General features: G+C 39.6%; 1 long non-coding RNA gene across 1 annotated transcript; it reads right to left on the reverse strand.

Annotated features, from left to right (window-relative positions):
* Positions 1–7,502: 7,502 nt before the first annotated feature.
* LOC116148780 (uncharacterized) lies at positions 7,503–22,396 on the reverse strand. The gene is made up of 3 exons (XR_004132321.2): positions 22,305–22,396; positions 8,514–8,831; positions 7,503–8,404 (listed from the first exon to the last, which is right to left on the reverse strand). It is a non-coding gene; the product is annotated as an uncharacterized LOC116148780 (long non-coding RNA).
* Between the last annotated feature and the right edge of the window lie 4,282 nt (positions 22,397–26,678).

The raw sequence follows: 26,678 nt of genomic DNA on the forward strand, positions 1-26,678 counted from the left end.
TTCTGAAACAAGCAATGCAAATATACATATGGTTGCCCGAGAGATTTCCTTCCCTTTTTGAAAACCCTTCAACATTTTCTCTGACAGCCTAGAAAAGGTTGTTTTTAATCTATTTAATTTGAGGCTGTATTCTCCACGGATAATGACACATTCTTTCACTTCATGACTATGTGTGGGGAAAAAAAGGCAGAACTGTCACACACAGGTGCCCACGCAGCGCCTATACGCTCCCCTACATATACAAGGGTACAACTAAACATATACACACAATGCACACACAAATGACACACGCTTACGATGCAACGCACTTAGATCAGAATGGACCCTGCATGCAACACACATGAACATACAGAACACATACACGTAGCCAGCATCCACACAGTCATATGCTCTCATACGCATAACATATGCCTACTTCCATGTGCTCCTACAAACAGAACACCCACCTGCATATAATCACATGGAATACAATCGATGTATGAATTTTAAAGGCATCTCCCTAAAACCTTATTCCACATGTCAAGGTGTGACACCTCCTGGGAGATCTCAGCTGGAAACATTTCTGAAACAGCCTTTCTCACAGTTGACAGTAACCTGACCTTTCATTCTGGCTGCCCACAGGGACCGGCGCCAAGCAAGATGCACAAAATGGGAAAACACAAACAAACAGCTTCTGTAACCATGTAGCTTTCTTTTAAAAGGGTCCAAGTCAGTTTTAAATATCTTCTGCCAGACTTCCACCCCATGGTGAGATAATGAAATTGTGTTATTAGAAACCAAAATGTTATAAGAACCTTTCTTCTGAGGGGTGATGATCAAAATCAAAGTCTAGAAAACACACCATATTATTCAAATGAACATAGATTAAATTGTTGTATAAATTGTATTACACTGAAAAATGCATAAAATCTTCACAATTAGTTCAGCCCCATCTAAACCTAGTCTCCCACGCATGCGTGTGCGGACACACACACACACACACACACACACACACAAACAACACAGTCTTTGTAAATAAGCCTTTCAAGCCACGGTGTTTGTTTTGTTTTGTTTTTCTTTTTCTTTTCCCTTGGAACCACCAAGCATAAATGGCGTGTGCTAATAATTTTGGTGAATAAATGTACCCGCCTCTAAGAATGAGGATTCAGACTGAATGAAAGCATTGAATAGTGGAAATTATTGCTACCCAATGACCTACCAGGTACTGTGCGAGGCCCTAGTAGGTAGCAAGGTGAGAAATCCCCTGCTTTCCAGGATTCTCCAGACCAGGGGGAGACACACACATCGCCATGACCTGAGGTCAGTGCTCTGATGAGGGAGCGCACAGTTCCTCCAGGAAAACAAGGGCAATATAACCAAACCCTGAGGTCAGGAACATCTTCCTCCATCCCAGCCCCCCCTTACACCCTGAACAGGGCTTTATTCCTACAAACAGGCACTTGAAGACCTATGACAGAGACAAAGACTGCCACACTGACGATGAGGAACCAGAAATACACACAGAGATGTCACTGTCCCTTTGGAGGCTAGAAGTATGCATTATAAACGCACACTCCAGGCAAATTCCCACAGGAAAGATAAACTGCTTACGAAGCTTTTCCAGATCTCAGTTTGGATATGATCGCAATCATCCCATCAAATTCTGGGAAGTCGCCTTCACTGTGTTGGAATTAATGATGCTCCTGTATTTGTATGTCCTCTGCGTGCCCTTACCTCACACATCCAGCTCTCTGTAAGGGCTCCAGATGCTGAAAGCCTTTTGCATGGCTGTCTGGATGTGTATCTGCGTAAGCTCCTGCATATACACGTGCATGTGTATGTGTGTGTGCACGCATGCATGCGTGGGTGTGAGGGCATATCCTCGTTAGCTCATGACCAGTTGGCTCTGACATGTGCCTTGAGCCTCTAAGCAGGGCTCATCCCAGAAGTCACCAGACCTGCTCTGCTTCAGACTCAGGCACTTCCAAAGATCATATAAAGTAGCTTGTGCCATACCTTCTCTGTGAAGAATGATCTTCAGAAGGGAGAAAATGTCTCTATGAGACTGAGGACACCAGCATCCAAAGAGACCGAGGCCATGCATTCCCACTCTAAGCAGGCGGCCAGTCCCCATTCTTGGGAGAAATAAGTATTCTCTCCAGTACCCAGCAGCCGAGCGATTTTATCTAGTCCGTGCTATTCCTTTACTTTTCAGCTTAAGCTTGCATATGACCGCTCAGCCCTTGGACTCCCTAACCACGTGGGTGACAATAGTATTGTCACATATCCTACTAATGAGGTGGAGACCATGTATTTGACCACATCACTTGCTCCTACTGACAACTCCTGACTCAACTTTTGAAGAAACATCGGTAGAGAATTTGGGTGTATGTTGAGTGACGATGGCGACCAGAGGAAAGCCCCAGGTGCTGGTCCAGCCAGGCTACTTATGAGAGAAACTTCTTGCAGGCAGCATCGGTGTGCCTCCTGGACACACTCGCTTCTGACTTTTGCCCTCAAGGAGGTTTTCTCTTTCTCTGAATTTTAGGTAAGAGACAAAAGACAAGTGGGGACGCCTAGGAATTATTCTTCCCCTTAAATGTTGTGATTAGTCCTTAAGAAAGGAAATTCCAGGGGTCATTTATGCAGTCTCTCATTTCATATCTGTAAGCACATAGGAGGGTCTGGTAACCCATGATTTGAAAATGATATTGGTGCTATTGGTAGGTGAAGTGTAACATAAGATGGTAAGGATTCAGGGAAAATATGGGGAAAAAGGGAAATAAAAAGTTTGATGTACATATTAGAAATTCTCTGGGTTTTTTCTCTTAAAGGAAAAAGGAAACTTATCTTTAATCATACATAAAAGAAAAGAATGAAAAGAAACAAGATCCTTGGCCCAATAGCGTCCTATCTCCAGCATCCACAGGGCTTTCTTAGAGGCTGTGGAGAAGATAATGTCACCGGAAAGGACCAGCAATGGGCTAATTTTTCACACATGCTTCAGAGTCCTGTAACCAGACAATGGCCAGAGCGACTGTGTGCAGAAGAAAGATTGGCAAATCACAAAAGCAGAGATTTCTCCTTTATTGCCTAAAAGCAGATTAAATTATCCTTACCTAATAAGCAGCCAGGAATTCTGCACCAATTGTCTGAGCCCTGATCAGTCTTTTCTCATGGTTGTGGTATATTTCAGTTTGATTTCAAAATCTAAATCTCTTTTGGTTACTGAGCAAAGCCAGGTGACTCTTCTAAACCCCTGCCCTGCAGCAAATGAGGGACCGTGCCCTCACTCAAGGCTCCTTTTTCATCCTATTCGCAGCAACTAAACTACCTCTTATTTGTATATTCTATCAGATCCTCCAGAATGCATGTCAATTCCTAGGTGTGTTTCTGTAAAATTCATCTCCCTAAAGATCTTCAAGTATGACTTCCAGTGACCATTAAACCCACCAATTGTTAATTTAAAATTTTTGGAAGTGAGACATTTAAAACGACAGTTCCTGTGGAGACAGATTCGCAACCCAAACTCGTTCTTGGAATGAAACACAGCATCTGTCTTCCTGGAGTGATTCTATTTGTATTTTGTTGGAAGATGGAGGGAAATATGTTGATTCTTCATCACATCTTCTTATCTCCAAGAAGTTTTTCTGAGAAGTCAAAGGAGATGAAAGACTAACAAGAAATTTTTTTTCTTTAAATACATAAACCCAAGGAAAAGACACTGAATTTCATTTTGCAAGGGGTGCATTGGTTTGGGCAATGCAGTCACTGTCTTTTCTACAGATTGGTTTACCTCTGCTGATGCTCAATTCAGTTACCATCACCTCTCAGCTGGACAGCATCCAGACCCTTCCCAATGGTCCCCTTGCTTCTGTTCTTGTCAATACCACCTTTTCTCCATAGCAGCTGTTAACGTATTCATGCCTGAACCTCACCAATAACTTCCTGTTCCCTTTAGAATGAAGTCTGACTCCATCTCTACGTGCTGGTGGCTTCCCAGGTCTCTTGGTGAGCCGCCCTCTGCCTTCTCTGTTATATTCAACTCTCTTGAGATTCGTTTGTTTTTTTTTTTTCAATGAAACACTTTAATTCCATTCTTGTGCCTTTCACTTGCTATTCCTTCTGCCCGAGGTTAACCTTTCTGGCTTCTCAGTACCATGGAAGTTTTAGTTCAAAGGCTCTCTCTTCAGGGAAGCCTTCCTTGATTACCTACTTAAGTATCACGACCTGCGACATAATCCTGTGTACTGTGGCTGTAATCACGACCTGCGACATAATCCTGTGTACTGTGGCATTACAGCACTCAATGCTATTTGGAATTGGGAGCACAGGGAAAATGGTGACTACCCAATGGTATTATCCCTGTAGAGAGTTAATGGAATCTGATTTGAATTTCTACCATTGGATTATAACTGTATTCATTGAACTGTTAATCTTTGATACCCTGTCCACATCGAAGGTTGTTCCAATCACGTAATCCCATGGCCGAACACTGGGTTACTTGGAAAGATTTTAAGACACAATGTTTTCCCATAAAAAATTCTAGTATGCTGTCAAAGTGTATGGCCTGCACTAGGCAAAGAATAACATGATCGTGAGCCTACAATGGACCTCGCAAAATGCCATAAAAACTTGCCACTCCACTAATATGTGACCCTTATCGCTTGTAGCTTTTAAAATCAGATTCTTACCCAATGCAGCATGTCACCTTCATTAAAATAACAATTAACCCTATACACTGCCGGGTGGCGTTAGCATCTCTTACAAGAAAAGCACATGATTTCATTTCCTGCAAAATGAATTTAAAAGGTCAGGCAAATAACTTAACTATTTTCTTTCTATAGGTCACCATATGAGCTGGAAGAAAAACCGGCACAATTTAATTCACAGGAATGTAAGCCAACACCCTCATAAGGAAGATAAAGTTGGTAAAAATAGAAGCAGGGAAAATTTACCTGTAGAGCATCAGGTAAGAGGTGCAGAATTGGGTACCTACCAGAAGCCAGTTGGTGGATGTACATTCCAATCTGTCAATGGGAGAAAATTCAAACATGACCAGACTGGATGGGTTTATTCCACTGCTTTATTAAACTCAGACTTGCAGCCCTGGGTCATTTGCTTTTGCATTAATTATCTTATATTAATGCAATAACTTCATTACCACATAGAGCCATTATGATTGTCCAATTCACAAATAGGTGTTTCTGTTTTTTAATTTGATAATAAAACCATTTCAATTTGAAGATGTGATCATTAAGCTAACAGGTTCAACAATGATTAGGAACTCTTATGAATGGGATAAAAAGAAATATTTTATTGATAAACAGTTGACATAGGACTCCACTCTGTAATCTCATTTTTCTAAAAATGCATAGACAGGGAAGTGGCTCTATTTTTCAAGCTTCTACCTTCTTTGAAAACAAGTACTAGATAGCATGATTGAAAACTTGGATTCAAATGCAGAAATTGTCTTCTTTGTTGTCGTCATTGTAATATTTTATTTTATTTTATTTTATTTTATTTTATTTTATTTTATTTTATTTTATTTTATTTTATTTTATTTTATTTTATTGTTTTTTATTGAATTATAGTCAGTATGAAATTGTCTTCTTTTTGAAATGGGGAAATATGGAAATTGTCCTCCAATATAAATAGAAGTCTTCTAATGGCGAGATCCCTATGCTTCCTGCAGCAGGTGTCTGTTGTGGAAATCAGCTACACAATTTAGCATCTGACTGCAATTGTACAGAGGCATAGCATTTGTCTGAGCATAGCTTGATGAATGGAATTAAAATATTAATAAAATCATATTGTCAGGAAAAAAAAAAAAACCTTTGGGTTCATTCAGTGCAATTCCCCAGCTAGTGTGAAGTCCTTGTGTGACACAGATAAATATGGTCATTAAGTTCAGCTAGAGTATTTCCAGTGAAGTCACCATCGTCACGCCATTTTATGTAGCTCTGTGTAGTAGAAATTCTTCTGTACTGAGATTCTAATAGATTCCTTCTACTCTCCTTGAGACTACTCCCAATATATATATTCCTCTTCCACATGCACCCTCAAAATATTCTGAGACACCTTTTTTCAAGTATGCATCAATCATTCCACGTAAGACAGAGTTCTGGGGGAAGCATTTAGCTCCATGGTAAAACACGTGCCTAACACTCGTGAAGTCCTGGATTCAATCCCCAGTATCTTCATCAAAATAAATAAATGTATAAAGAAATAAATAAACCTAATTATTCCCCCTGCCTGTCCCTCACCCACCCTCCCCCAAAAAAAGGCAGAGTTCCTAGTTGCTTACTTATTAAACTCGTTTCTAGTCCAACGTCTTGCCTGGATTCACTTTTGATGAGTTTAGTTTGTAACTAAAATGTGGTACCTAGAATTAAGTGTACTTCTTTGACCACGGTCTGTTTCTCTTCTGCTTTCAAGGCACTGTAATTCTATTAATGTGACTCAAATTTTTTTTAGTCTTTAAATAACCACATAGCTCATCGCTGGCTCATATTATCTTGCAGTCAGACTGTCTTTTATTATTTTCCCAATTATCTCATGTAAATTTTGCAAATCTCTTTGCTGGAATATGGTGATTTTTACTTGACTTAAAGTCTAAAGGAACCAAAATGTGTTTTGCTTTTCCATCCTGCCTCACAGAACTTCCTCTCATTTTTCCACACCTTACATTCATCGGCCATTTGGTTCCTTCATTGTGTTTATGTGATTTACTCTTGTTTATACACCCAAAATGTCCCTTCCAGATTCTCTGTCTTCCAGTCTTTACTGGACTTTTAAAGCTCATGTGTTTCCATCATGTCAGATTTTTTGATCAGGCGAGCCCACAGTGTACTCACTGTCCCCCAAACTTTCACAGCAAAAACAGTCAAATTCCTTTGAGATTAATCACACGAAGTTCTATATTATAATGGAGCTTTTCACAAATACATACTCTGGCAACCCAACTAGAACATGAAGTGTTTGAAGGAAGGGATCTTATATTTTGGATTTTTCTAAACACACTCTATTACAGAATCAAGCACACAAAAACCACTCAATGTATGCCTGATAAATGGTAACAAAAATTACCAAGATTTGTCTACCACTGTGGTTAGGAGAGCATTAAACTTGGCTCTTCACCTTGAAGGGGTATCGGCATAGATTTCTGAGACCTCCCTTCCTTTTGGGATAATTTAGTCTTCAGCTTCAGAGTTTGACTGCAAAGGCATCACACAGGGACACAGAGTGGCTCTACGCATTGTTTCTGGATTGTCTACTCTGCTCATTTTCAAAAATGCAACGTTGTTTGTTGAGCCTTGTTTAGATTTTGTCCCTTGGTACATTTATTCCTTTTAACGTGTTTCGATGTAGGAATGTGCTTTGCATAATGTATTTCTGGGTGGGCTCTAGGCATCATCCTCTCTTTAATGAGGGCTCCAAGTCTTTACCTAATCTGGGGTGTGATCTGCTCCAAGAAGCGCGAAGATAGACCCAAATGGGAGTCTCTGGGTGTCCATGTGTATAACATTTATTCACAAAGTCATTACTGGGATTGCTTCCATTTTGTAGGTTAGGAAAGTGAATCTTAGACAAGTTAAGTGAATTCCCCCAACGTCACACAGGACTTATGGGGTGAAGTCAAAATTTTCATTCTTGTTGCATTACTCCACATTTCACCGCTCAGCTACATGGTCAAGAGTTGAAAGACAGAGAAGGGGAGAAAGTTTAAAAATGAATTGATTAATAGACATAATTAAACCCTAGTGTGTGTTTTGTAGACATACATATTAATTTCTAAGAACCTTGAAAGAATCAGATGTGATCCCAGCACGGTGCCTGTACTGGCTTAGTCATAGTCATTCAAAGTGTGGGTTTACAAACTGGGGTGTTCATGGCCAATTAATTAGATTCTTCTTGACATTACCAGTGATTATTCTGGTAACCCACAGATGCATTTGGATGGATGCAGAAAGTATAATGATGAGTCTTGTATATGTGATTCTGGGTAGGAAAATGACGGTGTGATTCTGGGCACACATTCCTAGCATTTTCCATACACCACTTCCTAATCCTTTGTTTCAAAGCAGCAACATCCTGGTCCTGGATTGGCTGTAACTTTACTTACAGTACACATGTTGGGTGGTGGAAAGAGTGGAAATATTTTCCAGTCTCTTTTATTTTTATTTGGACCTGGGGCGATAATGTTTTATGTTGACTGATTTTGAGTTTCAGCATTTCAACTAATTAAGACCAAAAGAGTCGACCATTTTTCTTGGCTTTGCATTTGAAGGCAGTTTCTTGAAAACCTGGCTCAAATCCAAGGCAGGCTTCCCTCTCCCCAGGGGTAGGGTTTTAGCACCACAGTCTTCCACAGCAACTCCAAAGTGAACCGATAAATCTCAGCAAATTCACCAGGTTTCACATTCTATTAGCAAAGCAGAACAAAGGAACAACAGAATTAGAGAAAAATGATGTGACCGAGTGCCACGAAGAAGTTTCATTAGAAATGAAAGACACATCTCTGCAACATTTACCTGAAAAACACTTGCATCCTCATAGCAAGGTCTGTTCTGGATTCAGTGACGGATTTGTGGGGGAGTCACAATGACACGCGTGAAATGTCAGTCTTTGTTCACGGAAGCCGCCACCCAAACCACCCAAATTTTAAGCCTCTTTCTTTTTGAAATACATTTTTCTTCTCTCTTTCTCTGAACAGTCATCAAGAGGCTTAATTAATGAATTAGTGCTTGCAAAAATCTTTGATATTCCGAGATGAAAGGTTTTGCACCAGGGAAGGCGTCAGTACCGGCGGTAAAATGTCCTCTTGATGACAGAGTGCAGGAAGCATTCGGCTGGAATACATTTGACAGCTGCAGTTAAAGAAGTTTGATCCTGCTTTCCTGCTCTGTTTTTACCATGTATGTTTTTCCGGGGGATATGAGGCTAATAGGAAAGGTAAATTCTCATTGGCCAGAAATCGTTGGTATATGTACACACATACACACACACACACACACACACACACACACACACACACATTCCCCAGTGGTTAAGGCAGGTGGAAAGTTTATGGGCAGCCTCTTTCTGGGGCAATAAAAGCTTCTTTTATTTCAAATTCTCTTTTTACACCAGTTGCTATTACTCTGAAAAGCTCCTGGCATTTGGAAGGCAATAAGCAGGGCATAAAATCCATTCTTTCTTGAACAGGTCCCATTCCTAGGACTGCTTTTAAACTGACTAGTTTACAGCAAAGAAACAGACAGCTGGTCTCCTGCAAAGGCTCTCAGGAAAAGCAGAGGACCCGAGAACTGCTAACTAGCTGAGTGATAACTTACTGACTGGATCTGCGACTCTTTCCTTACATGACTGAATTTATTTGGATCTGAAATATATAGAGGCTGTGGATAGACGAAATGACTTTGAAGTTCCCATTTTCTGCAGAATCAGAATTCTTACTTACCTTGGCCTCACACAAAGTTTTTCTTTTGAGAAAAATCCTGACTTTAGCTCCCTCTTAAGTTGGGGTATGGGTGGGAGGGAATGTAGAGTTAGGGTAGACATTTAATGGCTTCACAGGGTTATTAATTCTGTGCTCTACCTGATAATATGAAGGTCTGCCTGACATCCTGGTAGTGTCAAAACCAAACCAAAGCATATCTCACTGGGCATCCAAGTGTCTATGACAGGTACCAGGGCATGCCCACCTTGCACCTGCCTCTCCCTTCTCCCTTGCTTAGAGGAAATGACAATCCTTATCTCTAAGGGAGGCTGGACCAGTGAAGCTGACCTTACTGATCTGAGCCTGACATGGAGTAAAATTCTGGCCCAGGAGATATGTATAGAAGCCAACTCTGGGGATTCTGAAGAGGATATTATGGATGTTAATTACAAGCTGATAACAGATCCAGGTGTTGTATTCACAAGAGCAATTTCAGAACCACAGTGAAAAATATCTAAGAATAGAAGGAACTCCTGGGTCTGAGATCATTTGGAAAGTGGGTGTGAATTTGGATTGATTGCCTAGTTGTACCTTAAATCCGGTCCTGTTCGCACCTTTTGAATCATAACAGTACAAAACTACCTGTGGAACGTTGTGGCAGAGTTACCGTCAATTGATCGCTGGAAGGTGTGATGTTAGTAAATACCTAAAAGAAAATTATATTAAATTTGTGGAGCAACTGCTCCAGGAGGCAGGAGTCTATCCCTTGCATTCTTCCGCGGGCTTTTGCGCAAGAGTAATAAAATTTACCTGCCATTACTCAGTTTGCAAACATACCAAGGCAGCCTCTGACTCCATTCTTCTGGGCAGAGGAATTGAGAAACGTGGTATCCAGACAGTTAGAGGCAAATCTGCTATGGAAGTTCAGGGGAGGGGATTGAGGGCAAAGGGTATTTGCCTTTTCGAGAGGGATTTAAGTTACATTTCAACAGATCATCAGTGAAGGAATTGCCAGGAAATTAACCAATAGAGCTGCCTGCACAGGGCACAGGATATGTGGCTAAAAGGACATGGCTGAGGTATCTTGGATCTGGGGAGAGAAAGGCTCCTTGTTCTCACTCTAGAGTTGGTGATTGGCCCAAGACCATGGTTTCTTGGTGCTTTCTGTCGCCATCTGTAATCTGAAAATGTAACGTGGGCTGGTTATCTTTCTGTTAACTTAAATTGCTTCCTGCAGTATTACTCCCGATGATTGCACGTCTGGCTCTGCTGCAGGTAATTTCTGCGCTAACGGATCGGCAGTTTGCTAGCTTTAAAATATGTGTCCAATCCCTCAAAAGCTTTTTATAAACCCACAAAACAAAAGGGCTGGTTATGGACAAAGTCATATGGAGACAATTTCATTATGAACATTCAATAGACACTCTATCTATGGCTGTGTGGTCCACAGCTTACGTTGTTTAACTCAAGAGATTTTAATTTTGGACTGTACCTCAAGGTAGAGAATTATCTAGGCAGGCTTGGAGTTAATCCTCTACAGTTGTTAACTGGAGGTAGAGAAGGGCCAGATTCCCTAAGTCAATGTCCTGTTGATGGGACAGATTCTTGGAAAATTCCGAAGTCTTACATTTGGAAGGATGTCAACCTTTTGGGCTTCCACATTCCCTTTTCACTAGAAATGGAACTGTCCATCCATGAAAGCTAAACTGTGGCTTGTTTCAAAGTCCTTGGGTGCATGGTTGGTTTGAGTGGAGGGAGGAATTGGTTCAGGAAATAGATGGTACCTGCCTCCTACAGCACGGTCACAATGTCATCTGTCCAGACAGCAATAAGCCAAGGAAGGTTTGCTATTTCTAAGGTCAAATGTAGGGCAAAATGGTAGTTCCCCCAGTTTATTATGCTTAGCAATCTGTTAGAATTTGAAGTACGATATTTATGTATTTTAAACCAAGCCTCTGGTCACGGGCATTAGCCCTCAACTAGTTTATCAACACATCACAATTCTGAAGTTGGCAAAGTTGTCGTTCCATTCCAGTCACCAAGGTGTGTCCTTTTTTAACTCACAGCTCTTTCCTGTTTCAGTAGTTGTGTGACATTTTACTCTCTCCAGCCCATTCCCTCCCTTTGCCGTATTTCCCCCCATTTCTTTATTTACACTCAATTTTCTGGGGCTGATAAAAGATCAAGCAGCACGTCTGTCCTGGGGAGCCCACATGTTAGAGGAGGGGATGCTCAGGCCTCGAGAAGAGGAGAGGAGTTTACGAGAGAGAGTCTCAGTGTCCCTGAAATCACATTTCAGAGGAGTTCATAAACTTGGTACAAAATTTGCTTCTTCAGTTCAGGGTGTGTTTACCTGCTTTGGGTTCATAACTTTTATCTCCTGTCTCATTATCAATGCGTTCTGATCCTCCTCAGCCAAGAAAGTAAATTTATCTCGTAGTATGAAGATGGGGAAACATGTGCCCTCAAGATGATTGTTGCAAAAACGAGCCGCCTCCTGCCAATTTCCTCAAGACCTAGACCAAGTGTTTAATTTGAAATTTTATGAGGATCTGTGTATTTGGGGTCCAGATCATAGAGAGAAACTGGAGATTCTATCTCACTGTAGTCTGTGTTCACAACGAAGTCACCTACTTTTTTCTCCTCTTAGACATGCACAGTTAACTCAACCATCAGCTTTTGTTTTTTTCCAAGTACAATAATTATTAACTCACTACTTTTTCTATTCCTTGCTAAATTTCAGATTTCCTGTTAGAGGCCTACACAGTCTCCTAGCAAAATCGGTGCTTCAAAGATGAGTGATTATCGAAGGTTTCAGATATTATCCTTATAATAATTAAATAAGTAAACTTTCAAAGAACCACAATGGACTTTATGAAACTACTTTGGCTTATAAATTTTGCAGTCTACAATGTTACCTAAGGTACCTTGCATTTGAAATACAATTTTTTTTTTTTGTATTTTTTGTATTTGAAAGACAATGTATTTGAAATACAATGTTACCTAAGGAACTAATAAACCCGGAGTCATGATGAAAAAAAAAGGAACATTGTATTTGAAAACCAGATTTTCATTATTTCTGAATGCCTTTCTCTCTCTCTCTCTATCTCTCTCTCTCTCACACACACACACACACACAGTTACTCACAGCCACAAACACCTTTTATGAAAGTAATATACAAATTCTTACTAAATTTAAGTAATTAACATAAACTTACTTTTATTTGCTTTTTATCTTTCAGAAGTCACTCTTCACTTAAAACGTGACTTTAAGTCGGCACAGTAAACCTGAATGAACAAGGCTTCTGACAATACCCATCAAATAAAGTCAATTGAATTTTAATTTCCTCAACAGACCTCGAGTTTTGAGCTTGGAATTTCTTGACTTGAAGCTAAGATTAGTTCTGGTTTTAACAGAATTAGTCTCCTTATAACTATTCCAATGAAGATATTTTGGACAAATCTTAGGACAGGCCATCAGTCAGAATGAAAGTTTAAATGTATTGCTTGAAAGACATATCTCAGTATCAGTAATTGGCGTATAATCTGGAATAAGAGCAATGACTTGTGGATGCATGTAAACAGGTGTATCTTTTATCTTATTACCCCTATTTTACTTAGGACCTTAGGGGAACTAGAAATAACTGATATTTCCTCGCAATATTTATAACAACTACCATCATATCTATAGAACAAATCATCTTCAAAACAGTCTGTGATGAACGTACTCCCGCCGCATTGCGGTGAACAATGAGCCACGGTATAGTTTCTGTAAAACACACAGTAACGTTTCAGGTTGTGTTAGTTAAACGTGGATATTGGGCGACTTATTCATTCAAGGTCACTGCAGAATGTTGAGGACTTCACGCACTGTCAGACCAGTCGGGTCCAAGGAAGCAGACCAGTTACTGCAGCTCATTCCTTTGTGTTAGGTTAGTATTTTGAATTTATCTCCAATGGAGGCGTGTATTCACTATGTGGAGACCCAGAGACAGAGGAGCTAGAGATAGGGGTCTGAAAATGGGCAGAGAACAAATCATGGGGGACCCAGCTTGTCATGTAAAGTAGTGGGAGGTTCATTTTGATGGCAATGGTGACGGCTTGACCAGTTGCAAGGAAAGGGTTCCATGGTGAGTCACTGGGAAGTGATGAGCTTGGATGCAAGAAATGAAATGGTACAGGGTTAGAAAAGGGTTTGTGAGGATGGAGAGGAAGAGGAGGGCCCTAGAGGTGATTAAGAGGAGCTTAGGGATTAATAGGAGAGTCTGGGTAACATATAATTTAATGTCCAAACCAAGACACTTTTGAGGATGCATGGAGTCTGCACCACTAATAACCATGGCAGACTGATAGGTATAAACCAAGACTGCCCTGGGCCACCAAGAGTATATGCTCACCTTGAGGACAGTATAGAGGTCACACCTAGAGGTCCCTGCCAGCCCCCAAAACCAGGAAACTAGGAGAAAGCAGTCTTGACAATGCTGTTCAGGAAGACGAGAAGGCTGACGACAACACGATGCATTGATATTCACTGGAGGTTTTGCATTTTAAAAGACTCTATTTGAAGAACTATAATGCTTTAACTCCAAATAATCACTTTCTAATGTTTGCCTGGGCCTCAACCCAGATTCATTAAATCACAGCTCTTAGGTGAGGAGCCTGTATATTAATATTTTAAAAACTTTTCCCAGATGTTTCTGACACGGAGCGAGTGTTAGGAACCACTGGATGAGCATACAGCCTTCTTGGGAGAATTGCTCATTTCCTAAATTTCTTTGTACCCCTGTAAGTTCTTAATGCATCACCTTATATTTAGTAGATGCTCAGTATTTATTGCCATTTTTTTGGTAAGCCAGGGACTGAGTCCCTTTGAATGAATAGGTAAGACTCATTTGTAATTGGCATATTAATCATGTGTATGCAAATGCACGGTGCTAGGATATTTGAAAAAAAATTTCTTTTAAGTGGCTAAACAGAACTTTATATAATTTATTTACACGACTAATTTATTTTGCAAACTCTTTTTCACTGATAGTACAAAGGCAGACTTCAGCCCCACCACCATCTGAATTATCACCGTGTACATATTGGTGGGAGTTCAAATTAATGAGTTTCGCAGAACAGATTGTTGAGCTGTCAAGACTGAAACACTGATAGTGGTAAAGCAGGGCTTTTTAATCTCAGGGAACAAATGAAATTTTCCTAGATGGTAGCTGATCTACAAGACATTTGTATTTCATACTGCTAATAAATGTTCATTAAAACATGTTTCATTATTAATTATGCAGACTAGCATTCAGAGCGCCAGTAAATTGTATTCCTATTATAATAAACATACTCCTAATTACCTAAGTTAGATAGTAAAGCTTATTTTTGTAAAGCCGTTTGATCAGGTGTGTCAGATGGTTTAAGAAAACCGCAGAAGCAGACCTCATAATGCATGAAGATTGTTTAAACTGTCAGAGTGTAGATCACTATTGCATGATAACTAATCTCAAATTTGCAATTATCACTTTTTTTATTTCCCTTTATCTAGCCTTCGTCTTAAAGCATGGTTACACTGGCCACTGGTATTAAATAAAAGATAGACATCATTCATTTTGTGTCTGTTGTGCCAATGCATCAGCTGGTTATCTGTGGTTAGATCTTGGCCACACGTTATTAAACCCTGGTAAATCATCTCTGCCCAGAATGGGAATGACATCAGGGCATGGGACACGACCTCTTTTGAGAAACAGACTCTTGAGGTGGAAACAGCTGTAGAGCTAATAAACTTGAGGTTTACTATCTACATCACAGTTTTGTGCAGGGGGTGTCTCATCAGTTCTGAGCTAGAGGAAAATGAATCTCCACGAGGTCAATTGAGTGGCCCCAAATTACTCTGCAAAATTAGGCAAATCGATGGGGACAAAATCAGCAGAGGGAGGCAGCATGATGTTCTGTGCTTGGGAGATTCAGGGAGACAAGGAATTAACCTCACCTCTGCCACCTACAATCCGTGACAATGGCCAGATGACTCCACCTCGGGGGCTCAGTTTTCTTATCCATCAAATGGGCACTTCCTACCTGCCTCCCTGTCTTGTGGTCAGCAAAAGACCCACTACAGCGTCTGGCACCCAAGAAGCCTCAAAATGTGTTAATTCCCTCACTTTCCCCTAAAAACTACATTTTGCAGCTTGTGATCCTGTCTGCTTCCCCCTGGATCTCAGCTGCCACTCCTCGAGTTCACTGAGGTCATGTTCTAGGTTTATTCGTTCCTGAATGGCATTCCAAAGAGTGAGTTCTACTGGACATGTTTTGGAATATTGAAAACAGCTGCCTAGTGAGACAGGATATCGCCTGCCTCAGAGGGGGTTCTCAGGATGACCTCACCCACTTCTGAGAATATCAGAACAGAGGCTCATACATAAGTGGAAACTTTGAACTAGATGGGTTCCAACTCCCCTTCAAAACTGAGATTCCATGATAACGTTTCCTTGACATCCAGAGTAAGAAGAGAATGCTGATAAAATTCTGCTCCGCTCAACGACATCTCCTTGAGGACCAGAAGGATGTCTTAACTCACCTGGCATTTCCCGTGGCTATAATCAAGCCAGACACACCCACTCTGAGATGGAGCAAAATGTTTTTTAACTTTTACAACTGAGGAGACTCTGAGCCCCGAAGAGGTGGAGCGACTTGTTGCTACAAACTTGCAGGCAGAACATGGAATCCTGACTTCATGCTCGTAAAACCCAAGAGCAATGTTGGGTTACCTGTGCTCTGGGGGAGCATGTCAGTATTTAAGTTGCTGTCTCTTTGAGCCTGGTTTTATCTGGTCCTCAGTGCTTCATTCCTTGCATCTGTTAGAGGAAGTTGACAGAGTGCTCGTGTACGAGAGGGTCTTGAACGGCTCGGTTGACCTTCCTGAGAAGTGACACGTAGGTATCTTCCTTTGTTTTAACTTATTTATGTATTTTAGGTCAAACTTATTTTCCGCACTTCATTGTGGTTTGCTGAGACATCGAATGATGGTTTCTCTCTCTCTTGAAATGATATAAATAAGGTGACATAAAAATAAGCAAGGAAAGTATCTTCTTTTAATAAAGCTACATGACCTTTACCAAAATGCTATGTTGAGTTTCTGTACCATAAACAAAAGTATGTTTGGCCATGGACTTTGAGATGTCTTTTTTTTTTTTTTTTTTTTTTCCTATTTTTCTGGTTTTGCTCCAGGGAGGAGGCACTCCCATCCTTAAGCCTGGGCCATGAGTGGCTTGCTTCAGATGCAGTAGAAATAATTAGCAGGGATAAGTATTCAACAAGAGGATTAGGCACTCATATGAGTAAGAATGACACTGGCAGTGACATGATAAAAATGATACAGACCATTAAATCGTGGACATCAGGGCATAAACTGACCACCAGCTGAGGTCAGAAAGAAATCTCCCCTCCTGGTATAATACTGTACAATGAAGCAAATTTAGAGGCTTTATGCCTGATTTTAGAACATTTGTTATCATCTATCCTCAAAAAACAAACTCCTGATTCTTAACTGTTCTTCTCAGCATTTCCAATGACCTTAATCATTCAAGGTTGGCACTGAAATCCACATTGTCCTCGTATCCAGGGACAACCTCAAACTCGCCCCAGGGGTTTCCTGTCTTGGTCACTCCAGCGAGAGGCTGTGTGGAGCTTTCCACACCTGCTATGGTCAGTAAAACTCACTGAGGCTGTGGACGGCCAAAGCCTGATGTGCAAGCTTGTGGTAAGGATTGGTGTCAGTTTCAAAAGTGAACTCAAATTTGCCTTTATTTCTTCCTTTGTTCATAAGGCCTACAATATAGTTACTAAAACATTAATGTGTTAATTATATAATAATGACCTATTGTGTGACATACATTGTTCTAGGTGTTACAAATATAGCAGTGAATAGCACAAATGCACCATTTTCCTGACAGAGAAGACAGACGAAAGGTAATCCAAACCGTCCAAACAAAAACTGGCAGAAATGAATGGAGAAACGGACAATTTGATAGTAATGGCTTTCCATAATGGATAGGATAAGTAGGCAGAAAGTCAAAGAAATAGAAGGTTTGAGCCACCCGGTAGCTGACCAGACCTCACAGACGTCTCCGAGCACTGCCCACGACAGCAGAGTATCCTTAAGGGCACCTGACACGTCCACCAGGTTAGACCACGTGCTGAGCCACAGGGTAGACCTGAATATATTTTCAAGGATGGAAATAAGTATGTTCTCTGACCACAATGGAATACAATTAGAAACCAACAACAGAAAGAAATATGGGAAACTCAAAAAGATGTGAAAAATTAAACTACACATTCCTAAGCAACTTGTGGTCAAAGGAAAAAAAATGCATTAGGTAAGATTTTTAAATGAATGAAAATGAAAACACAAAACCCCAGACTTAGGGGATGCAGCTAAAGCAGCACACCCAAGGAAATATCTAGCTGTAAATGCCAGGAGCAAAAAAGAAGAAAGAGTCAAATAAATAACCTATCTTTCTACCTCATGACCTGAAAAACAGAGCAAAATAAAACAAAATAAACAAACAAACAAAACCAAAATGAGCCTGAAGGAAGAAGATTGAAGGAAACAGTAACACTTAGAATGGATATTAATAAGACAGAATAGAAAAACAACAGAAAAAAAGAATGAATGGAATGAAATGTGGGTTCTTTGAAAAGATCAACAAAATTGACAAACCTTTAGCTTGATTGATTGAAGAAAAAACAGAAAAAGATTCAAATTACTAGAACTGGAAACGAAAAAGGACATATTACTACTAAGTTTACAGAAAATTAAAAAGTCCTATTTATAAAGTGATATACACTATTTTATGCTAATAAATTAGACAACACAGTTGAAATACACAAATTCTTAGAAAAACACAAACTCCTGAGATGGACTCAAGAAGAAACAGGCAGCTCAATAATATGTAAAGAAATGAATTAGACTATCCAGAGAGGAATGCCCACACCCAGGTACTTCGCAGATAAATTCTACCCAACATTTAAGAAGAATTAATAATAATTCTTCAAGACCTCTTTCAAAAAATAGAGTAGAGAAAACATTTCCCGACTGATTCTATGAAGCCGGTTTAATCATGATAGGAAACCAGACAGACATCACAAAAAAATAAAACTCCAGTCTGATATTTCTCTTTTCTTCTGACTTCTTTTTTTTAAATTAATTTTTATTTTTATACAATTTTAAAAGGTTACTTTTCATTTCAGTCCGATATTTCTTAAGAGTAAGGACTCCGAAGTCTTTAACGAAATATTAGCAAACTGAGACCAGTAACACTGTGAAAGAATTATACACCATGTCCACGTGAAATTTATCACAGGAATGCAGAGTTGATTCAACATCAGAAAATACACTAATGTAATATATCACATCCCCAAAAAATGTTTTAACATGATTGCATCAACATATGTGGAAAAAGCATCAACAAAGTCCAACAAACTTTTACAATAAGAACATGCAACAAAGTAGAAATAGAAGGAAACTTCCTCAAACTGATAAAGGAGATTTAAAAAAAAATCCAGAAAGAAAAGCACAGAGAATTTTCCTTTTTTCTTTCCAATCTGGATGACTTTATTCATATTTCTTATGCAATTGCCATAGCTAGAACTTCTGGCATGATGTTGAATTGATGTGATGAGAACAAAGAAAGTTGTACATTCCTGATCTTAGGGGGAAAGCATTCAGACTTTCATCATTGAGTATAATGTGATCTGGATTTTTTTAATCTCCTTGACTTTGTCAATGCTTTTTCCACATCTGCTGATACAATCATAATCCACTCTTTAGAACTCCAAAACATGATTGAAAGAATGTAAAAAATGCAAGAACATCCCATATGCATAGGTCAGAAGACTTAATGTTGTTAAGGTAGCAATACTCCTGAAATTAATGTACAGATTCAATGTAACTCCTATCAGAAATCCCACCTGGCTTCTTTGTAGAAATTGACAAGCTGATTTTAAAATTCATGTGGAATTGCAGTGGTCCCAGAATGGCCAAAAATACTCTTGAAAAAGAACAGGACTGGAGAATTCACACTTCTTGATTTTAAAACTTACTACAAAACAACGGTAATCAAGACAGTGTGGAACAGCATAAAAATGGACACATAGATCAATGGAATATAACTGAGTTCAGATATAAACCCATGTCTATGGTCAACCGATTTTCAACAGGGATACCAAGATCATTCAATGGGGGAATAAATAGTCTTGTCTACAAATGGTTCTGGATTAAATAAATAGCCCCATGTGAAAGAATCAAGTTGAAACCCTCACACCATATGCAAAAATTAACTCAAAATGGATCGAAGACTGAAGTGTTAAGTACTGAACTGTAAAATTCTCAGAAGATAACATATGTTGAAAATAGGCAATTCTATCTAGACGAAGTAGGTTAGTGGTTGCTTAGGGCTGGAAAGGGGAGACTGGGGAAACATAAGGGTGATAGCTGAAGGGTACAGGTGTTCTTCTGAAGATGCAGAAAATGTTACAAAATTGATTTTGGTAATGGTTTTGCATACTGTGAATACACAAAGAACCATCAAATTGCACATTTTAAATGGATTAATTGTATGGTACGTGAATTGATCCTCAATGAAGCAGCTTTGCTTTTAAAGCCAACACATAAACAAAGAGCATGTCAGATAGGGCTGAGATTTAGGGAGAGACGGTGATGGAGAGAGACTGCTACTCCAGACACGGGGCACGGGGACGACTTGCTCTTACGAGGTTCCATCGAATGAAGCCCTATGTTTAATTTATGTTGGCACCGCACTCTCATAACATTCAATACGGGAAGATCTCTTCTCATTCTTTGTGACAAGTGTGGTAATCGGCTCCACTGAGAAATTCATAGAAGTGAGAGAAAAGGAGAGTTAAGAGTTCTCTTCCAATAATCAAAGATTATCCATAATGCTCATTATAATAAAAGCATAATTCTGATTTATACTGTCAGCCCATCTCCTCCACTTCCTGCTTTCCCTCATTTTTCCCCCTTTTTCCTTTTGCTTCTCCCTTCCTCCTTTATAAACTCCTTCCCACTCTCTTTCTCTTTGTCTGCTTCTCCCCTGTGACCTCTTGTCCCTTTCTTCTCTTCTGTTTCACTTTATTTTCGGCATCAAAGAGAAGTGAAAAGGACACACATTCAGTACCAGAAGCCAAAAGTCCTTAGTTAATTTAATTATATGTTTTTGTTTTTGTTTTATGGAAAAACAAAAAGGTAATTTGGTGACTCGAATGATCTAGACCATGTCTTGTCTGCTTGCTCACTATTTAAAATACATTCTTAGTTATCCAGAGTCACAATCCAGGGTTGCTGAGCCTCAGAGCTCGTGATATTTTATGCTGGATGACTTCACGTTGAAAGGAGCTGCCCTGTACCTCCTAGGACGTTAAACCACATTCCTGACCTCTGTGCACAGGACGCCGGGGCCACGCCCACTCTCAGCCTCAACAGTCAATATCCGGATATTGACAAATATCTCCTGAAGGCAAAATCAGCCCTTGTTGAGAACCACTGTAAACCAGGCTTGCAAGAAAAGCCCTTTCCTTGATTGGTTTACATTGCTTCTTTGTTATGTCCTTTCTCTGTCCTAAAAAGTAGGTTTTGGAAAACATTAAGCTGCAGAGAGAGCCAGGAAGGTGGCGTATTGCTCACTTAATCCCCGTGACAGGGATCCAGTGACCTTCTGAACAGGAGTGGAAATTGTCATTTCAACATTTGACCATATTCCATATGTGATGATTATGTTCTATTATCTTTGGCTTCCTTCCTGAAAATTCAACAGGATACTTTTTTTTTTTTTTTGGCCATTGCTTCTCAGCAACCAACATATTTTTAACACATTAAGTAGCTTCTTGTTTGATTATAGAACGAGCTGAGATTCAGCATTTGAAGGAACTGACACAATTCTGGGCAGAATCTAGCAAGAGTCAATTTTGCTTAGATTTGTTGACTATAAAAGCAGCAATGGTTTACCTAAAGATGATTTACAGAGGAGCTCATTGCCCTCTCCAGGACTTTATCCTTTTTCTGATTGTCAATGTTATTGGCTTTTCCACCCACGGTACTCTAATCATCAGGTCAATAAACACTTATCGTGTGCCTACTGTGTACAAAGCACGACATTAAGCACCAACATTTTCCAAAAAAAAAAAAAAAGAAAGAAAGAAAGAAAAGAAAGACAGATTCAGAACAAACACAAGACAGTAGGAAGAGTCGAGGTCACACGCCCGGTCACACGCCCCACCTGCCCTGGTCCAAAGATTGGAAGAGATCTCATTTGTCAGCTATCCCTCACAATTCATCACACTCTATTTGAGTCAAGTCTTTAAAACAGTCCCTAAGCATCCAGTTTATCAAAGAAAACACTACCTCGAGGAAAGTATTGTCACCAAGGTATCCCATTTCACCCTTCAGATGGTTTTAACTGTTAGAAAGCTCTTTCTTGTATGAGTTCTGCCTGGGAAATGTTCAACCTTTATTCATACTGGACCTCATAGCATAAGTCAGATCTTCATATAAATAAGTTTAAACATACTGGAACACAATTGTAGTAACCCCACTCCAAACTTATTTATAGGTTAAAATCTTGCCTAACCCCAGCTGTTTGTCAATGACATGCCTTAGCTACTGACATGTCAGCTCTCATTCAAAGATCACGGTAAGTCTCTGAATGCTGAGTGTTTAAATTCGAATGCAAGACTACATTTATTATTTGACAGCAAATGACTCTGTGTTCCTTGACACAACAAGGTAACAAAGCATCTTGCTGGGGGGGGGGGGGGGACTCACTTTCGTAAAGTTAGCACAGGAAATTCCTCACCCACAAAAAGAATATAAATCAGAACTTACAGAGAGGCAAATCACAGGGTTTTCTGGGAGCCCCACAGCTCTTCAATAAGACTAAATCATCCCTGAGACAGGGGCGAAGTCCAGCCCCTGCCATCGGCAGGCACTTCTGCCAGGGCTGGCTATCCCTGAGTGCAGCTGTCAAGCTGGGGAAGCAAAATCTGCCCTTTGGGTTTGGAGTCGGGAAAGATCAAATGAGGATATTTCCAACACTTTTTTTTTCTTTTGAATTAAAATGCACGGTTTCAGCCATATTTCAATTATCAGCTTGACATTACTCTTTAAGCAAATGACTAGAGTTAACAAGAGAGCTACTACATTTCGAATACATTGATTTTCTGCTTGGTGTAAACTCTAAATAGCCGATTAGAAAGCTGTGAATCAGACGGACTCAGTGTACCTAACACATCCAGCAATATATTACAAACTGGAAACATTCGGATCTTTGAAGGTGAAGTGAATTAAAAGCCCATGATTGTTACAACTTCAATATATAAATAGGAACGACATACTAGCTCTTATCTGGCAATTTAAAAAATAGTCCACATTTTGTTATGCACATCAACCTAATGCATAAAACTACTGGGCTTAAAGGTATAAAGAAATACAGATTTATTTTTCAAAAATGACTGTGAAATGAAATGAATTCTTAATTGAACAGTTTCCAGGTACAGAATGTACTGAGGTTGCCTTCCATTATTTTCCTAAGCTGCGGGATATTTCTGCCGCTGTATCTCTCACTTCCATCTTGGTGTGACACTCGGGTTGTCCGCGTTTAGCCTGGGACCCCGTTTTATTGATCACAGGAATAGCTCATCAGCTTAAATAGTATTCTTTGAATTCAGGATTCGTTGTCTTTGCTTAGCTCTACTCCCAGCACTGACAGAGTGACCTTGGGGAAATGACTTCCCCCCTCAGCATCCAGAGTTTCTCTATGAAATTATATTAATGAAATGATAGCGCGTCCCATGCCATTGAGAAGGGTAAAAGGTGATTATGACAGCACAGGCTTGTTGTTGCAATTATAATGTCAGGAAAAGAACCCTTGTAATGTTTCTCAGGCGCCCCCTCCTTACCCATCACTTAAAAGTATATATTTCACTATATTTGGGTTCTGAAATTCCAACGTTATAATAGAACTGAGAAAGTGGAAGGAGACTTTATCTATTCGATGTGATTATTTAGCATATAAATTGCATTTATTGAGGCAAAGCACCTCCCAGTCATTTTTCCAAGCTGTTTTCCTCACACAAATCCAGGTATCGGATGGTCCTTGATCTAAGAAAACTCAAGCATGGGCATTTTTAAGCCTAGCATGGTGAATAGCCGGATGCAAAGATGGAGGCAAGTCTACAAGGAATATTTGCACCTTCAGCTGGCTCAGAGGGAAAGGTGATGTCAGCTGTGGGTAGACTCTGCCTTTATCCTTCCCTTTCCTGCGTCTTACCCAACTCTTGGAACACCTTCCACGGCTGGTCTGACTTATAGCTTTGCACCACCATCTCATTTCCAAAAGAGCCAAAGGAGTGCTGTCTCCCAACCAGTTCTCCCAGGCAGGGCCAGGAGCTTCTAATGTACTACGCTCTCTCCATTCTGCAATACAACTCAGGACTTTGGCCCTAGGAATCCAAAATCATGTTGAGGGTTTAATAGTTAACACAAAACAAAACAGTGATGCACTGTCCTTCTCATGGGGCACTTGCAAAGGATATATTTGAAATAGATCAACAACTTCTAAATCCGATTTCAAAATCTGGGGGCAAGAATGGAGCACCGGCTAATTTCTGTTCATTTAAAATCATTCTCCATGTGCTGTCCTGAGTTGAGCCTCGTGTGTGAGATCAGCTATCGTATTGTATCATTGGAAAAGTTAGATGGATGCTCAGTCAAGTTCACTTGGCTCGGCTTCACTTCAGGAATTGGCCGTGCGTGGCTCAGTTGCATTGTTCAAATTGTCTTTTGTTTCAAAGACATTTAGAGAGAGTTTAGAGAACATAACAATGACCAAATGAAGATAAATATTTTGGGGGGGGGGCATCATAGAATCACGCTCTTCAGTCTGTAAAAACCAAAGCTGGATCGACTCAAAGTCTACAAGTCTATAAAATTGAAAAGAATACAGAGAGGATTGATATGGACTTCTTCATCAAATTCCAGAACAAAGGGCCCCCTTTGAAGCTTGGAAAAGATGGATTTAGGATAAATGGAGAGAACTATTTTTTAACACAGTGGGGGATAAACTTATGGAACTCATTATCCCAACTTTTGCTATTCATTAAAAATACAAATGGATCCAGACAAAGATTCATTTCTGAAAGAAGATCAGTGATGGGTTACTAAGGAAGGTTCAGGTTGAGTTTAATGGTTGGGTGCCTTTGCATACTTGATTTTAAATTCCAGCACAGCCCTTGCTGGATGACTTACCTTTCAGAACCCCAGTTTGCACTGTGTCGTAGAGATAATAATAGTGCTTACACTGTAGGGGTTTTGGAATGGTTAAATGAGATGATCGTGATGATGATGATCAAGCAGATGAAGGGGTTGAAGGAGACGAAGATGAAGACAAGAAGGAAAAGGAAGACAAAGAAGATGATGACAACGATGAAGAAGAAGAAAAAGAAGAAGAAGGATGAAGTCTTTCCAGTTTACCGTTTCAGCTGAATCTTAAACAGGATACTTCTGACATTTGCAGGGCAGTCTACTCAACAATGAATTACACTCTTCTGAATGCAAATGGGGCCCCATTTGAGAAAGACTGATTTAGACCATAGATCTGATTGAAGAAAACTATTCTATACACAATCCTTTTAATTGTAGGTTACTGGGATCTATTGGAATACATAAAAAAACAAATGCTTGCACATATGCACAGACACACGTGGACACACACACACACACACACACATACACACTTCAACTCTTGGTCCACTGACTCTCAATTTAGTAAGAAATTACGTGTATAGATTGGTAAGTTGATTTGGCTAGGATACTCAGCTGAACTGATTAATTTTGTTAATAAATACAGGCTATCTTTCAGCATATAGCAAAATCAGAGATATTTTCCTCTTTGGATTGTGTTTTTACCCTCCTCCTGAAAAGCCAGAAAGCAATGAGTGGAAATAAGGCAATTCCATATCAAACCCTGGAAAACCCAGCTATGTGTACACCCAATTTACCTCTGTGCTCTCATGTGCACTGCAGCATTATTCTCAGTAGCCATAATATGGAAACAAGATAGGTATCTGTCAGTGGTGAATGGATAAAGAAGATGTGAGGGATAAAATAAGCAGCTCTGAGAAAGAAGGAGGTCTGGCCATTTACAACAGCTTGGATGGGACTTGAGGGCATTATGCTAAGTGAAATAAGTCAGACACAGGAAAAAAAAATACTGCGTGATATCATTATATAGAACCTATAAAGGCTAAAATCAGGGGGAGAATGGAATGATAGTTACCAGAGAATGTGGGATGGGGGAGATGGAGACCTATTGGTCAAACGATACATCTTGTTAGTTGTAAGGTTTGAGATTTGCAGATATTAATATATATGAAATAGATAAACAGCAAGTGTATACTATATAGCACAGGGAACTATATTCAATATCTTGTAATAACTTATGGTAAAAAAGAATATGAAAATGAATATATGTATGTTCCTATATGACTGAAGCATTGTGCTGTACACCAGAAATTGACACAACATTGTAAACTGACTGTACTTCAATAAAAATGTATTAAAAAAATGAACAAAAAAATAAAAGCTAATCAGAGAGATCTTAAAATAAATTTCACCTGCTTAAAAAACAAAAGTTATGGGGATCGAATTGACGACATGATGATCTTAGCTGATAATACTGTCATATACTTGAATGTTACTAAGGTAATAGTTCTTAAATGTTCTCACCACAGAAAAATAAATGGTAATTTGCGGATGCAATGGAAGTGTTAGCCATGGTGGTAATCACTTTGCAATATATAAATGTATCAAATCAAGACATTGTACAGCTTAAACTCACACGATGCTATATATCAGTTACATCTTAATGAAGTTGGAACAAAAAGGATTTTTGGCCAAACATTTTTCTTCAGCCTCTTCAGCCCGTCTTAAGAATAGTCTGAAGTGAAATATACTATCTGTGAAGATTCATAGATGATCATGTGTTGCTAGCCATGTTTGAAACAGCTTTTCTTTTTCTCTTTTTTGATTTTATAGATTCTTATTGTTATTTCCTCTTCACCAAATTGCTTTTTCTTCTTCTAAAATTATATTTCTTTTCTCTTTTACCCATGGTAAAATCAACGATACCTCCACAATTCTTTCCTAACATTCATTAAAAAGGACTTGCCATGGAAGGACCACTGCTACACACACACACAC

The sequence above is a fragment of the Camelus dromedarius genome, chromosome 32 (assembly GCF_036321535.1).
Source record: "Camelus dromedarius isolate mCamDro1 chromosome 32, mCamDro1.pat, whole genome shotgun sequence".
NCBI lineage: Eukaryota > Metazoa > Chordata > Mammalia > Artiodactyla > Camelidae > Camelus > Camelus dromedarius.